The 13658-nt window shown below is 46.8% G+C and overlaps 1 long non-coding RNA gene across 1 annotated transcript; it reads right to left on the reverse strand.

The window, feature by feature from the left end:
- Positions 1-39: 39 nt before the first annotated feature.
- On the reverse strand, positions 40-4831 carry LOC132016118 (uncharacterized). Its single transcript, XR_009403889.1, has 2 exons — positions 4337-4831; positions 40-252 (listed from the first exon to the last, which is right to left on the reverse strand). It is a non-coding gene; the product is annotated as an uncharacterized LOC132016118 (long non-coding RNA).
- Positions 4832-13658: the final 8827 nt, after the last annotated feature.

A 13658-nucleotide genomic window follows, 5' to 3' on the forward strand; every position in this document is an offset into this window, starting at 1 on the left:
CTTCATCCCAGCTCCGTCAAAAAACAAGAGCTTTCCTCGTCAAGAAAGAGATAGTAACTACCTTTATTTTTCCAAGGGCTATAACAAAAATCAAATGAGAAGGGGCGTCTGGGTGGCTCAGTCAGCGAGGCGTCCTCCCTTGGCTCAGGTCGTGATCTGGGGGTTCTGGGATGGAGCCCCGCCTCGGGCTCCCTGCTCCACGGGGAGCTGCTTCTCCCTCTGCCTGTCGCTCCCCCTGCGTGGGCGCGCTCTCTGTCAAATAAATAAACAAAATCTTAAAAAATAAAATCAAATGATAAAATATGGCTGCTGCCCATTTGAAAAAAGAAAGGGTGGTTAAAAAGCCAGCGTGCCCGTGACAGGGAGGACAGGACAACCTGGTGCTCCTGTGTGGAAGCCTGGACGCTGTCCCAGGACGGGGAGGCATCCCAGAGGCTAAAAGCAGGACGGACGCGTGAGTAACTGGCCGCCAATGGTCGCTGAGAAGGTTGTTGTATATGTGAAGGACATGCAACACAATCTTTATTTACCGGTTTATTCCATCCTTCACTGTGTGGATGAGTACATTTTAGTTAATAATTTCCAACATTTGGGGCGCCTGGGTTCAGTTAGTAAGCGTCTGCCTTCAGCTCAGGTCATGATCCCAGGGTCCTGGGATCGAGTCCCGCATCAGGCTCTCCGCTTGGCGGGAAGCCTGCTTCTCCCTCTCCCGCTCCCCCTGCTTGTGTTCCCTCTCGCTGTGTCAAATAAATAAATAATCTAACAAATAATAATGATAATAATTTCTGACCTGCATTGTTCAGCAATATTCTGAGGAAACCTCTCTCAGTAATTTTAACATAATAATGTTTCATTCAACTGCTTAAGACAGTCTTCCTGTTTGTTTCCCACATGGCTTCTGTGCCTTCCTTTACAGGACACATTAGGTCCTTTGGAAAGAAATGCAAAAAACAAAATAGCAAAGAAGGAGCCACTACCATTTCTCTAATTCTTGAGTTGGTTTTTTAAAAATCCAATCATTCAAATAACACACTAGAATTGTGAAGAAATTCAAGTAGTACAGAAGGGCCTAAAATCAAATTTCCTCTCCTGAGCTACTCTCTGCGCCCAGGAGTGATCTAGCTTCACAGCTTACTCCGGATCCTTCCACAGCCCTGTGTATCTGCACAGTCGGCTGAGTCTGGAGGACGTGAGGTCGTCTCCTGCCTCGAGAAAAGGAAGCAGTGGAGGGGCAGCGTGCGCGGGCCTGCCCCGGGGCCGACCGGCCCTGGCGTGTACTGTCCACTTCCAACGTAAGCATCAACCGGCCTGGGATCACATCGGCATCCGGGCAGAATATTCCAGTGTTCCCACTTTCTGGACTCCCTTTCCATGGATCAAAGCAAGCAGCTTGGGATTACGTCCGGCCAGGACGAGCGAGCGGAGTAGAGGCGTGAATTTGGTTCTCTGGCTGCCGACTGCTCTTCGACTGGTCCCCGCACTCCGGCCCTTGGGGCTGTGCTCGGGGAGGGCTAGGTGCTTCTCCCACTGAGCGGGGACCGGCCGTGCCTCCAGCCCCAGCAGGGAGACCTGCGGTTCTCTTCCTGGTCGCCCAGCGTCAGCCTGGATGTGGAAGGTCCCTGCCTTTATCCCCTCCCTGTCTGGAAGAGCCCAGCGTTGGCTTTTTTGAAGACAGATGCTAGTATGCTGGTCTTTTGTCTTTTTAATTCCCTCAGAGTTCCCCTTTTCATAAAAGGGAAGGCAAATGGGCATGAAGAGCATGTCCTACTGGGAAAACCAGCCCTTGGGCTGGGCAGAAGGGGAACGCGAAACTCAGAAGAGAGAGGCTGTGGTGCAGTTAAGGACCACAGAAGTGTGTGCACTGCGTTCTGATGCGTATGCATGACCCTGGCATTGTGGGGAGCGGATCCTGGGAGACTTTAAACAGCAGTGGCAGAGACCAGATTTTCCTTTGGGAAAAATTTCTGATGCCGGCAGTGGTAGGAGGTTGGAGGGGAACAAGCTGGAGGCCGTGAGGGCAGTTAGGAGGCTGTGGTGTATTTGAGAAGGAGCTGCTATGGGTCCAGCATCTTAATCCCTTCTTATACGGGAGGGAGTTTCCATTCTGTTGGCCTGTGCATTGGATCCTGAGCCAATCTGCTGCCATAAAAGACAGGAGGCCTGATGCAGCCTTGCCTGCAGCTGCGGTTAGGACTTCACGAGGCCAGAGTTCACTGTGGAGGTGCCAGCAGGAGAGGGGGCCACAGCGACCCCCACAGCTGTGATGCGGGGTCAGCGGGGATGGTGGCCGCGGGTAAGGCACCGAGAGGCCACAGGTGGCAGCCGCAGTGTCTTGGGGGCAGTGGCCTGATGCGATGACGTTCGGCTGCAGTTCTGGCTACCGGTGCTCCGTTTCTCCTGCCCGTGCTCTAAGTCGGAGTGTTCAGCTCGCTGAAAAATTTTCATTCAATTTTAAAAATAACCCTCAGAGGAGCTAAGGCCGGTGTCACCATTCTCATTAAGGGGAAGAACTGAAACTCTGAAAGGATATGTGATTTGCTTAAAATCGAGAGCCAGTGAGTGGCAAAACCAGCGCTGGGCCCACACCCGGACGTAGCAGGCTCCGTACGTTTTCCACCAGCCCTGCTCCTTGAACTGGGCAGCTCTGAGGACCTGTGGCAAGCGAAGGCGAGTGCAGGAAACTCCAGCTTCCTCCTGGCACAGCCTTCTGGAGTTACGTGGATGTCTATTAGGTTAAAAATTAGAAGTTGCTATTTAAAACAATACGTAATGGAGTAAAATGCAAATGCTAGGTAAAATTAGCACATTCGAATAAATTTCACCTTGGAAGGAAATAAGCATCTGGATTCCCGGGGGACACAAGAGCGTTCCTCTCGGTCGCATGCGCTCTGGTGGAACCTGGAGGGAGGCCCTGAAGTGAAACCTTAACCAGTCCCTGGGCTAGTGCTGCGATTAGCTCTGTGTCCCCGTTTAATTTAGTGAACACCGTATTTAACCTTATTTATCTGATCTTTGTGTATGTATGTAATAACCTCATCACAAATGTTGTTAAGGCCCAGAAGTCCGGAACATCTTAATAAATATGTAAATGTATTCGACCAAAGATTGTAGAGATGCAGATGCTAACTAATGCTCACAATACACATGAAACACCAGTAAATCCTCTGCTGAAAAAAAAACATAAAATGTATGATGCCTTTTCCATATCTCCACATGCCAAAATGACTGTGCGTCACCTGGAGATCGTTATGTGCGATGATTTCACAGTGAGGAAACAAAATCCGTTTCAATGAAAGGGTAAGGTAGATATGAATCATAATCATTCTAAATTATAGTCATTAAAATTCTATAAATTCAAAACATTTCAACTCTATAGCTTGGGCAATGAGTCTGTTCTGAGCAGCATTGACCAAATAGTGTTATTTTCAGATGTTCTAAGTATACGAGGTTACGTCTGACCACAAAACGTTGCCCTCGATTGCTACCGCGTGTGCCCAGTTACTGTTCCACGGTTTGTTCAGGCCCTGCTAGGTCTGGAGGCAAAGGGAAGCACCACAGTAACGTGTAAATAAGGAATTATAACATGGTGCAAATAGGGTGCACCCAGGCACCCTACTATAACATGGTGCAAATAGTAGAAGCACAAACAAGGCCCAATGGAAGCATCAGAAAATAAATTCTGTCTACAGGCATCACTGTGAGGCTCGTCTTTGTGCTCAGGGTCGACTCAGAGGGTGACAAGAACAGCTGCGGACAACAGGCTCGGAGGTCGGAGAGGGGTCAGAGGAGAGTATGTTGGGCCGAGAGGAGCTGCATGTCCAAAGACACGGGGACACGAGGACATGCAGTTGTTTCATGGCTTCGAAAAATTGCAAGAGTTTTTGCATTTATGGATCCTGACGTTGAAAAGCTGTGGTGGTAGAAAAGTTGGGCAAGCAGGGGACAGGTTGTCATGAAGGACCTTAAATAATCATGCCGTTTGGCTTTAGTGGACGTGGGGAAGACAGGAAGCATTTTGAGGCAGGAGCATAGCAAGAGGATGCTTACCCTTTGGAAAAATGACTCGGAAGATCGTGTGGGGAGGAGTTTGGAGAGGAAAGAGACAAAGGGAAGAGTGCAGGTGAAAAGTGACGGAGCCACGTGCAAACAGAGAGGAAGAGATGAGAAAATATGCAGGGAATATTTAAGTGATGGGACCACAGAAAATGAAAATAAAAGAATGTGACGGGTCAAGAATGGTAAGGACTTAGACAAATGGGTGATTATCAAGTAAAGAAAAATCAATAAAATAAGAACAGAGAAATAACAGATTTGGTGGAAATAAAAATGAGCTCACTTTTGGCAGGACTGTGAGCTGCTGCCGGAGCGACAGTGTGGGCCGCGCTATACCCGGAGACCAGGGCCGCCCCAGTGCCTGCAGTCAACGACGGCGCGCGCAGCCGTGACCCCTGTGGCACTGAGGGAGCTTGCCCAATAGGGAAAAAGGATCCCGGCGAACAGCTGGAATGTGCCTCCGGACGGTGAGCAGCCCCACGTCTTTGTCAACAGTGATGGTCGGAAGGTGTTTTCTTCTTCACGCCTAGCGAGGTGCGCCGGGATGTGGTGACGGAAGGCTGGGCGGCGGGGCAGGAGGCTGGGCTCCCACTCCGGGCTCCCTCGGGAGCTCGCCGCGTGATGCCGAGCCGTCGGTTAGCCGTTCCCTTCCCTGGTGTCTTCATCTGTGGAACGCGGGGGCTGCACTGGGTGAGCTTGCGCGTCTGCAACTCTCCAACCGGTTCTGCCGATCTCATGACTTCTGACAGCCTCCAAGGAAGCTGCCGGGGAAACCTGAAATAACTGAAAATAGAGATGAAAAGAAATGTGGCCTCGTAAGCGACACAAGCCTTAGAGTTTCCTCATAAATAATGAAAAGCTGACTTAAAAAATATTTTTGCTACACTTTGGGAGCAGTTATTGTAGACTCTTATGAAATTTTGCAGCCTTTAATTGAAAGAGAATGACACCTGATCACAAATATTTGGGTTTTGATTGACCTTTTGGTCCAAGTTTTTTTTATTTATTTATTTTTATTATTTTTGAAAACATTTTATTTTTATTCATTTATTTGAGAGAGAGAGAGAGAGCAAGTGAGAGAGAGAGCGTGAGAGGGGGGTGAGGTGGAGGCAGAGGGAGAAGCAGCCTCCCGCGGAGCGGACAGACCAACCCGGGGCTCCATGCCAGGACCCTGGGATCACGACCTGAGCTGAAGGCAGATGCTTAAGCGACAGAGCCACCCAGGCACCCTTGATCCAAGGTTTTTAGGAAATAACTCTACAAGGTTGTCTCATTTAAAAGCCACCAACTTAGAGCTCATTGCAGTAGGGACTATGTCATAGGTCTGACCACGTGTGTCCCTTCTGGTCAGTTACAGCTGCTTGTAAATAACAGGAATAGAAAACATCTATTGTGATCGTATTGCACTTGAATCGTGTGTCCTTAGGATGGCAGTTCAGATGATGGCAGAGAAAGATCTTACGAACAGATGAACCTAAGATACTGAGCTGGTACCCGCAAAATTTGTGAAGAGTTCTCTCTTTGTGTTCCCCAAAGTGCCAGGTATGGTGGGCCAGAAGCACCGAAGAAACATGGACCGTAGCTCAACCGACAAACCAAACAGCCAGGACAGCCACGCACGGCTGTGTTGTAGTATCTGGCTGAACAGCTTCTGCAACATTGTTTTGTAGTTTTGATTGCGCTGCAGTCCGGCAGTCCCTTCTACGAAGCCCCGGACTGATCATTACTCTCTGAATGTCAGCAGACGATCTTGTCATGAGGAGCCCTGAGCACACGGGGACTTAGAGCCGTCACGGCTCTGAAAGCCCAGAACATAGAGCTTTGCATTGTGAATAGACCCGTGCCCGGGCACCTGGGTGGCTTAGCGGTGAAGCATCTGCCTTCGGCTCAGGTCGTGATGCCAGAGTCCTGGGACTGAGCCGCGTGTCCATCTCCCTCCTCTGAGGGGAGCCTGCTTTTCCCTCCCCCACTAGCCCCCCTGCTCCTGTTCTCTCTCTCTGGGTCTCTATCTGTCAATAAATACATAAATAAATCTTTCAAAAAAAGAAAAGAAAGAAATCTGTGCCAAAAGAGGAGGATTTGTTTACCTTAATCAGAGTTTGTGAAAATGTTTAAAAAATAAAAGCAGAGTGGAAAGGTTAAGAGCTAATGCACAGAAATCAATACACATACAACCAGAGCAGAAGAGAACAGCCACTGGAACAGAAGGGAAAAGCAAGCCCAGGAATAACAAAAAGACAAAGATGAAAGGAAAAAAAATCCTAGGAATAAACAAAATAAGGAATGACTGATACGAAGAAAACTTTACAATGCTGCTGCACGATGTGTAGGGAGACTTGGGACAAGCGAAAGTCTTCGATTTTGGAAAGAGATCAAGATAGACTATTTGGTGAAACAAACGAGGAGCAGAGCAGCACGTGAAGTATCTTAGTATAAAAAAGAAAAATGAGAATCTACATTTCTATTTTCTTGTGTATGGAGAAACTCTGAAGAGATGCCTAAGAAACCTTCTATGAAGGGAATGGAAATTGCGCAGATAAGGGACGGGAAAGAGAGACAGGATTGTTCATACCCATTAGAGAGCACCTCCACTCTCAGTTTTGTAACTAAAAAGCATTCCGTTCCGTGTTTGCACTACAGTTTGTATACTCAGACTCCTGCCGATATGTAGATCATTTCCAGGCATTTGCTATTACAATCAATTCTACTATTAATCATATAAATGATGACCTTTTCAAGAAAAGGTATTAAACCATAAGTAAAACTTCCAACCATAAAAAGTTGCAGAAATAAGAACAGGACAGTTTCAAATGAAAGCTCCGGCATCTTCAATATAAATGGTGAAGTTCAGGACGGCAAGTCTTGGAAGAAGGAAATGTTAAGCATCTCTCCTTCCCCACTCCCCGCCCATTCCCTCGGCCCCAGAGTACAGAGCGCTCTTGCCTATGAATGAGGAAGCATCCCGGTGCCTGCAGAGCAGGTGAGAAGCGACTCCAATGACTTCGTCCACGCAAGTTTGCACAGGGCTCAAGTTTACAGAGCTAATTACTCAGCTGTCATCACGCTCAGTGTCTCCTCCCACGGAGGCTACTTTGCTCGACGGCTAGGCGTGGCGAGCTATTTATTGAAATATTAACGTCTACGGGCTCTCTCTTTCGTTTTCTCCCTACATCTGACGCAGAGAGCTCCCTTTCCGTTCCCGTGTCGCGGAGATGGCTTGAAGCTGACTGGAAAGCAGCAGCTTCCTGAGAAAGCCTCTCCGTTCGTTCGTTTATAAAGACCTTAGCTCACACCAGAGATGGGGCTCGATATCCCGAGTGAAGAAAGGAGGAAGGCGAGTGCTTCTGGAAGTGGCAAGAGGAGAAGACGGCAGACAGCGGGCTCCGGGTGCTCAAAGTTACAGGGACCCAGTCCCGGCTCCCTCCCTGAGCCTCAGAGGGAGTGGCTGCCTGGCTTCTGAACTCGAGGTAACCAGGGCCCCAGCCCTGGTTGTCTCTTCGTCCAGTGAGTGGTCCAGGAGCAACTTCTCACTGGACGTCAAGGAATTGTTGACACCGTCAGCGTGTCAGCCGCCAGCATGGACTGGAGAATAGAGTTGTTTTCTCTGTGGCTCGGTTAGAAATCCTTTAAGCTGTAAATAATGAGAAACTCACCATACAGTGGCTTAACAAAGAGTAGGTATTTCTTTTTCCTCTCACAGGAAGAAGTTCTAGAAGGAAGTGGCTCACGGAACTGGTTCAGTGGTTCAACGATGCTGGGGCCACCAAGTGTGCAGCTCTCCTGGGCCGTCCTTCATGACTGCAAGATGGCTGCTGTGACACCATGTCCCTATTAAGTCCGGAGAATAAGAGGAAGAGAGAACTCGAGGGTCTTCACCCATTTTGTCAGGAAAAACAAGTCGTTTCCTACACCCGCAGCAGAAAGAAGTTCTCTTACCTCTCATTAGTCAGGACCATCACTGACCACTTGTCTACGGCTCACATCAAGGAAGGTGGCAAAGCAAAAGGGACTTGGGGGGACACCTGTGGGTTAGCCAAAGCCGCAGTGACTGCTACACCCAATCTGGGGACACTGCATGTGCATCCTGAGTCTTTATGATCAGCGGGTGATGAAATCCCCAAAGACTCAATCTTCCTCCACCTAGTGAGGTACCGTGGGAGTAGAATGAATTTTAAAGAAACCAACGAAGATGAAATAAACACATTCTTTTTAATCAACAACAAAATAAAAGGTAAAGGTGATGCTTCTTGCATGTCAGAGTCTGCGGTTGTAAATTCATTACATCTTGCACAAGCATCAGTGATCTTTAAAAAAAAAGAAAAGAAAAAGAACTTTGCCTTTGAGGGGTCAGTTTGAAACAAAGGGAAGAAAGGAAGGAAAGAAAGGGAAAGAAGCAGCGGCAGGAAAAGCTTCCTCGCAAGTGGTTACCAAACCTGTTCATCTTGGGCCTGAGAACTCAACTGCGGACATTCACACACTAGCAATGAACATGAACCCAGTTTACGAGGCATGTTTGAGTGAAGGTCAACATTATTTCCACATAGTCATAGAACCTCTGAAATTTGCACACAGGTGGCTGCAGAGGGGCTCTTTCCACGTCTCACCTAAGTGGATAATGCCTGTATTTTAAATATCAGATCTGAGTCTCTCTGTGTTAAATGGATCGGTTCCCCCAAACCTAATCTTGCCCGGCAGGTGGCCCGTATTTCTGAATGTCTGTTCTGTGCTTGCGTTCCTGCGGACTTGACTTCCGCTTTATTTTTAACTGACATTAGACTAGTTAACTCCGTTGTCTCTTAGCCCTGGTTCTGGATCCCTCTCTTCCTTCTTCCCGGCTCTGCTTGGGTGCTCTCTTCTGCTCTTCCAAAGAATGTGTGTGTCTCCTCACCGGCTGGCTGTCTTCTCTCCCCAGAGGTAGCGCGAGGGCAGCAGTCTCAGGGGTGGCAGCCGAACGTGGGACCAAGCAAACAAGCCGCTGCTTGTTAGAGAGAGAGATCATTAACTTCAGATCATTAAGAGCAATTCGTCAGCTTATCTCTTTCAAACCTGGGATAAGGAAGTCATTTCCCAGTGCTAACCCCTGGCCAGCTACAACTCCTATGCATCTGACCGGGATCAATGAAACTGATGGGCGGCCCTTGGAACTTCTCCCCGGATTCTCTATAATGTGAAATTCCATATCATGGAATTATTGTTAATATTAACAAGAAGGATGTTTGGAGTTCCTAAGGTGAAATACGTCATGTGACTGGAACATCCTGGAATGTTCTGGATGGAACTGGAAATCCCTTTGGGAAGACGGGGTGTGGATACAGGGAACATCACCTTTATCGCAGAGCCAAGATCTCGAAGGCCTGTGGGTCTAGTCTCGTTGGTATGTAGCTAAGGACAGGGCCCAGCACTTTTTGAACACGGCTTCTCCCACTTGAAAAGGAGGAGTAATTAGTTTCTTCTGCGTGTGTGATGCATGTCCTTTAAAGAGCAGATGTGGCACAAAGCCAGGGAACCTTCTGGAACCCTTTCTCACCTGAGCCCCTTCCAAAGTTCCATACGGCCTGTTTTCTAACTTCACATCACTTTTCTTAAAGACGACCGCCTTAAGTTGCGTAAGCTTCAGGCTTCACAAAATCCGGGTCTGTACCTTATCCAGTACATGATAGCACTTTCCATTTCCAATTTTTAGTTATATCCAGTATTTTATTGGAAATGAGCAAATACATTAGTGGCATCATTTTAAAAAATAACTCATTTTATTTCCTTCCAGTTTTATGATTAATTTTGTAGTTAAATTTAACCTTTTGGAGGCATTTTCATATAACCTCCTTTGATGACAATTCAGCCATAGCTTTAAAAATTATAAATATATTGCACAGTTATCTGTTGCCATATCTACAAAACTGTTTAGTAGCCAAAGATCAAAAACACCCTAAAAGTTATCAGTAAGAAGACTCATTAAATAAATTATGGTACATCTGTATAAACGTTGTGCAGCTATTTATAAATGAGAAAGACCTCTATGTACAGATATGGAAAGGTTTCCCAGATACATTGTTAATAAGTATAAAATGATGACTCTAACATGCTACCTAGTGCAGTAAAAGGGGGGGTAAGAATTTCTATTTACAGTGGCTTGTGTTTGCATAAAGTAGTTTTGAAAGGACATATAAGGAACTAATACATTACCAGTGGTGGTGTGAGTTTGGGAATTGGACGGGTGAGAAAACAGCAGCGGAAGTGAGATCTTTCACAGTTTTATGCACTGTGGGTCCAAAACCATTGAATGTATTACTCACAAAGTCGAATCAGAAAGAAACAAGAAACTGTCCTCGCGTTCTTCTCCTGCCTCGGTCTCTCTGAACCCTGGGACCCCTCCAAGCCTAAGTGTCATTGTCAACGACTTCATGAAGCTTCCCTCGGAGGGAGAACCTCCCCACTTCCTCAGCTCCCCTCACAACAGCGCTGAAACCAATGTCCGTTAGGAAGAATCACTCCCCAGGCTGCGGGATGCTTACTTAGAAGCGTCATTTTCCAGGCTGTTCTGTTTGCCTCCTGCCATTCTTGCCCTCACCTCTCACGACCTTCACGTCGTACTTCCCTCAGCCTCTTGAACCGGCTACCTTCCCTCCCACAAAGACGCTTTGGCTTTGTTGGGCTACCCTGCTTTTCTTTCCCGTCCCTGTGCGTTCCTTGTCCAAATGCTTAGCTCACTTGTTGTTCCTCATAATACGGGTCTTCCCCGCTCAGGATTCTGGACCAAAGGCTCCAGAGCTGTATCTGCATCTGCATTGTTCACGTCTGTGTTCCTGGCGCTTGATCCAGTTCCTCCCTAGCAAGAGTTAGCTAATAAGTATCGACTGAAGAGGAACTAGTCTCCTCCTCAGCAGAGTGATGTCCTCACGGGTAAGATATGTCTTTCTCTGTCGCACACATAACACATGACAATAGTGTTAACATAAAAGACGGGGCTTCAAATGAGAGCTGCCGTCCCGGCTCTGGCATCTTCCTTTTAGCCTCCCTGGGCTTCAGAGACCTCATCTACAACAGTATTTTCATTCCTTCTGTTGTTCAGTAAATATTCCCTGAGAGCCAGCCCTCTGCCAGGCACTATTCTAGAACCTGTGGAAACAGAAAAGAGCTCACTCTCTGCAACACGGATTCTAACTGGGACGGGGAGGGGGTGTGCAGGGGTGAGTTAGGTACAGAGGAGCACAATAAACCCTTCATCCAAGTAAGCAAAAATGTTCAAGTAATGATAGAGGCAGCAAAGCGCAACGGAGGGTAGTTAATTCAGAGCAGCCCCGTCCATGTTGCTACAAAAGTTGGGGATTCATCCTTTCTGATGGAGGCATAATACTCCATAGTGTATATGGACCACATCTTCCTTATCCATTCATCCGTTGCAGGGCATCTTGGTTCTTTCCATAGTTTGGCGACCATGGCCATTGCTGCTATGAACATTGGGATGCAGATGGCCCTTCTTTTCACTACATCTATATCTTTGGGGTAAATACCCAGGAGTGCAATGGCAGGGTCATAGGGAAGTTCTATTTTTAATTTCTTGAGGAATCTCCACACTGTTCTCCAAAGAGGCTGCACCAACTTGCATTCCCACCAACAGTGGAAGAGGGTTCCCCTTTCTCCACATCTTCTCCAACACATGTTGTTTCCTGTCTTGCTAATTTTGGCCATTCTAACTGGTGTAAGGTGGTATCTCAATGTGGTTTTAATTTGAATTTCCTTGAGGGCTAGTGATGATGAACATTTTTTCATGTGTCTGATAGCCATTTGTATGTCTTCATTGGAGAAGTGTCTGTTCATATCTTCTGCCCATTTTTTGATATGATTATCTGTTTTGTGTGTGTTGAGTTTGAGGAGTTCTTTATAGATCCTGGATATCAACTTTTTGTCTGTACTGTCATTTGCAAATATCTTCTCCCATTCCGTGGGTTGCCTCTTTGTTTTGTTGACTGTTTCCTTTGCTGTGCAGAAGCTTTTGATTCTGATGAAGTCCCAAAAGTTCATTTTTGCTTTTGTTTCCTTTGCCTTTGGAGACATATCTTGAAAAAAGTTGCTGTGGCTGATATCGAAGAGATTACTGCCTATGTTCTCCTCTGGGATTCTGATGGATTCCTGTCTCACGTTGAGGTCTTTTATCCATTTTGAGTTTATCTTTGTGTACGGTGTAAGAGAATGGTTGAGTTTCATTCTTCTGCATATAGCTGCCCAGTTTTCCCAGCACTATTTATTGAAGAGACTCTTTTTTCCACTGTATATTTTTTCCTGTTTTGTCAAAAATTATTTGCCCATAGAGTTGAGGACAACCTCTCTGAGGAGATAATGTCTGAAGTGAGTTTTGGTGTAGATTAAATGAGATAGTGTCTGCCAACACATTAAAATAACAACCAGCATATCATGAACTTTGATAAATGGTAACTATCAGTATGACTGAACATTTGTCAAGAGAATGAACCAAAAGTATGTGAAACTATAAGCAGATTCTCTTTAATACAAAAATGCTCTAATCATAATATATTTTCCTATAGTGTGTTATTGAAGTCAGCAAGCTCTCTTCTGGCTGCAGGAATCTCCTTTTCTTACTGAAATAGTTGATGCTCCTCCAAAGCCGTACAATCAGTCCCCTGGGGTGATGTCATTACTCAGTGTCCAAGGCTGTACTCAGAGAGAAATCACAGGAACACATGTAACATTGGTGTTCACATGTTGATACCGTATTCCTTATGGTCCTTAGAACCTATGAGTTTTTACATGTCTGTGACATCTGAGCTGAAGGAAAACAGAGTTGGGGTACAGAGCTCAGTGAGGGAGACCACGGATGTGTCAGGACAGACCTACTCCTAAAGTATAAAAAGTCTCTGACAATCACATGTTCCTGATGAGGTAGTAAAATTGCTGTTATGTATTGGCTGGTATGCGACATGGGGTAGGATTAAGGACCTCCCCTGTGTCAGGTGCTTCTCATTTAATCTCCAAGAAATATATCAGGAAGGTCGCTGTCTTAGGTTGGGTTCCCAGAGCTGAACCTCAGATGGGGATATGACTTCCAGGTAGAGTCTCTACTTAGGCTGAGGAACCGCGGAAGTTTGGGAGGGTATCCCTACATGTGTCCCCATTGAGGCAGGGGTTGGGTGTGTACACACGCACACACACACACACACACACACACACAAATAATAAACAGGACCCAAAGAACCTAGATGGAACACGGACCATGTCCTCTGTGGTGCTCACGTCCCTGACTTACATAAGAGGAAATCCGGGAGCTCGTGCACTCAGAGCGGTCAAACACTTTGCTCCAGGTCAGCCATATAGTAAGTGGCAGATACAGACCCAGACAGGCCTGACACCACAGTTCACGTTCATTTCCCTCGACCAAATGTGCCTCCATCTCCTGACCGGCAGCCACGAACTGAAACGTAGCCTGCGTTTATGAAAATCGATATTCTCACCTAGCTCTCCGAGGCAGAAGACTATCAGGAATTGCCCCAAAACACTGTATCAGGGAATCTTTAGAAGAGCAGCTCTCCAGCGGATACAGAGTGCGAGCCAGATATGTAATTTACAACTGGCCAGTGGCCACCATAAAA

Source organism: Mustela nigripes, chromosome 1 (assembly GCF_022355385.1).
Source record: "Mustela nigripes isolate SB6536 chromosome 1, MUSNIG.SB6536, whole genome shotgun sequence".
Taxonomy (NCBI): domain Eukaryota; kingdom Metazoa; phylum Chordata; class Mammalia; order Carnivora; family Mustelidae; genus Mustela; species Mustela nigripes.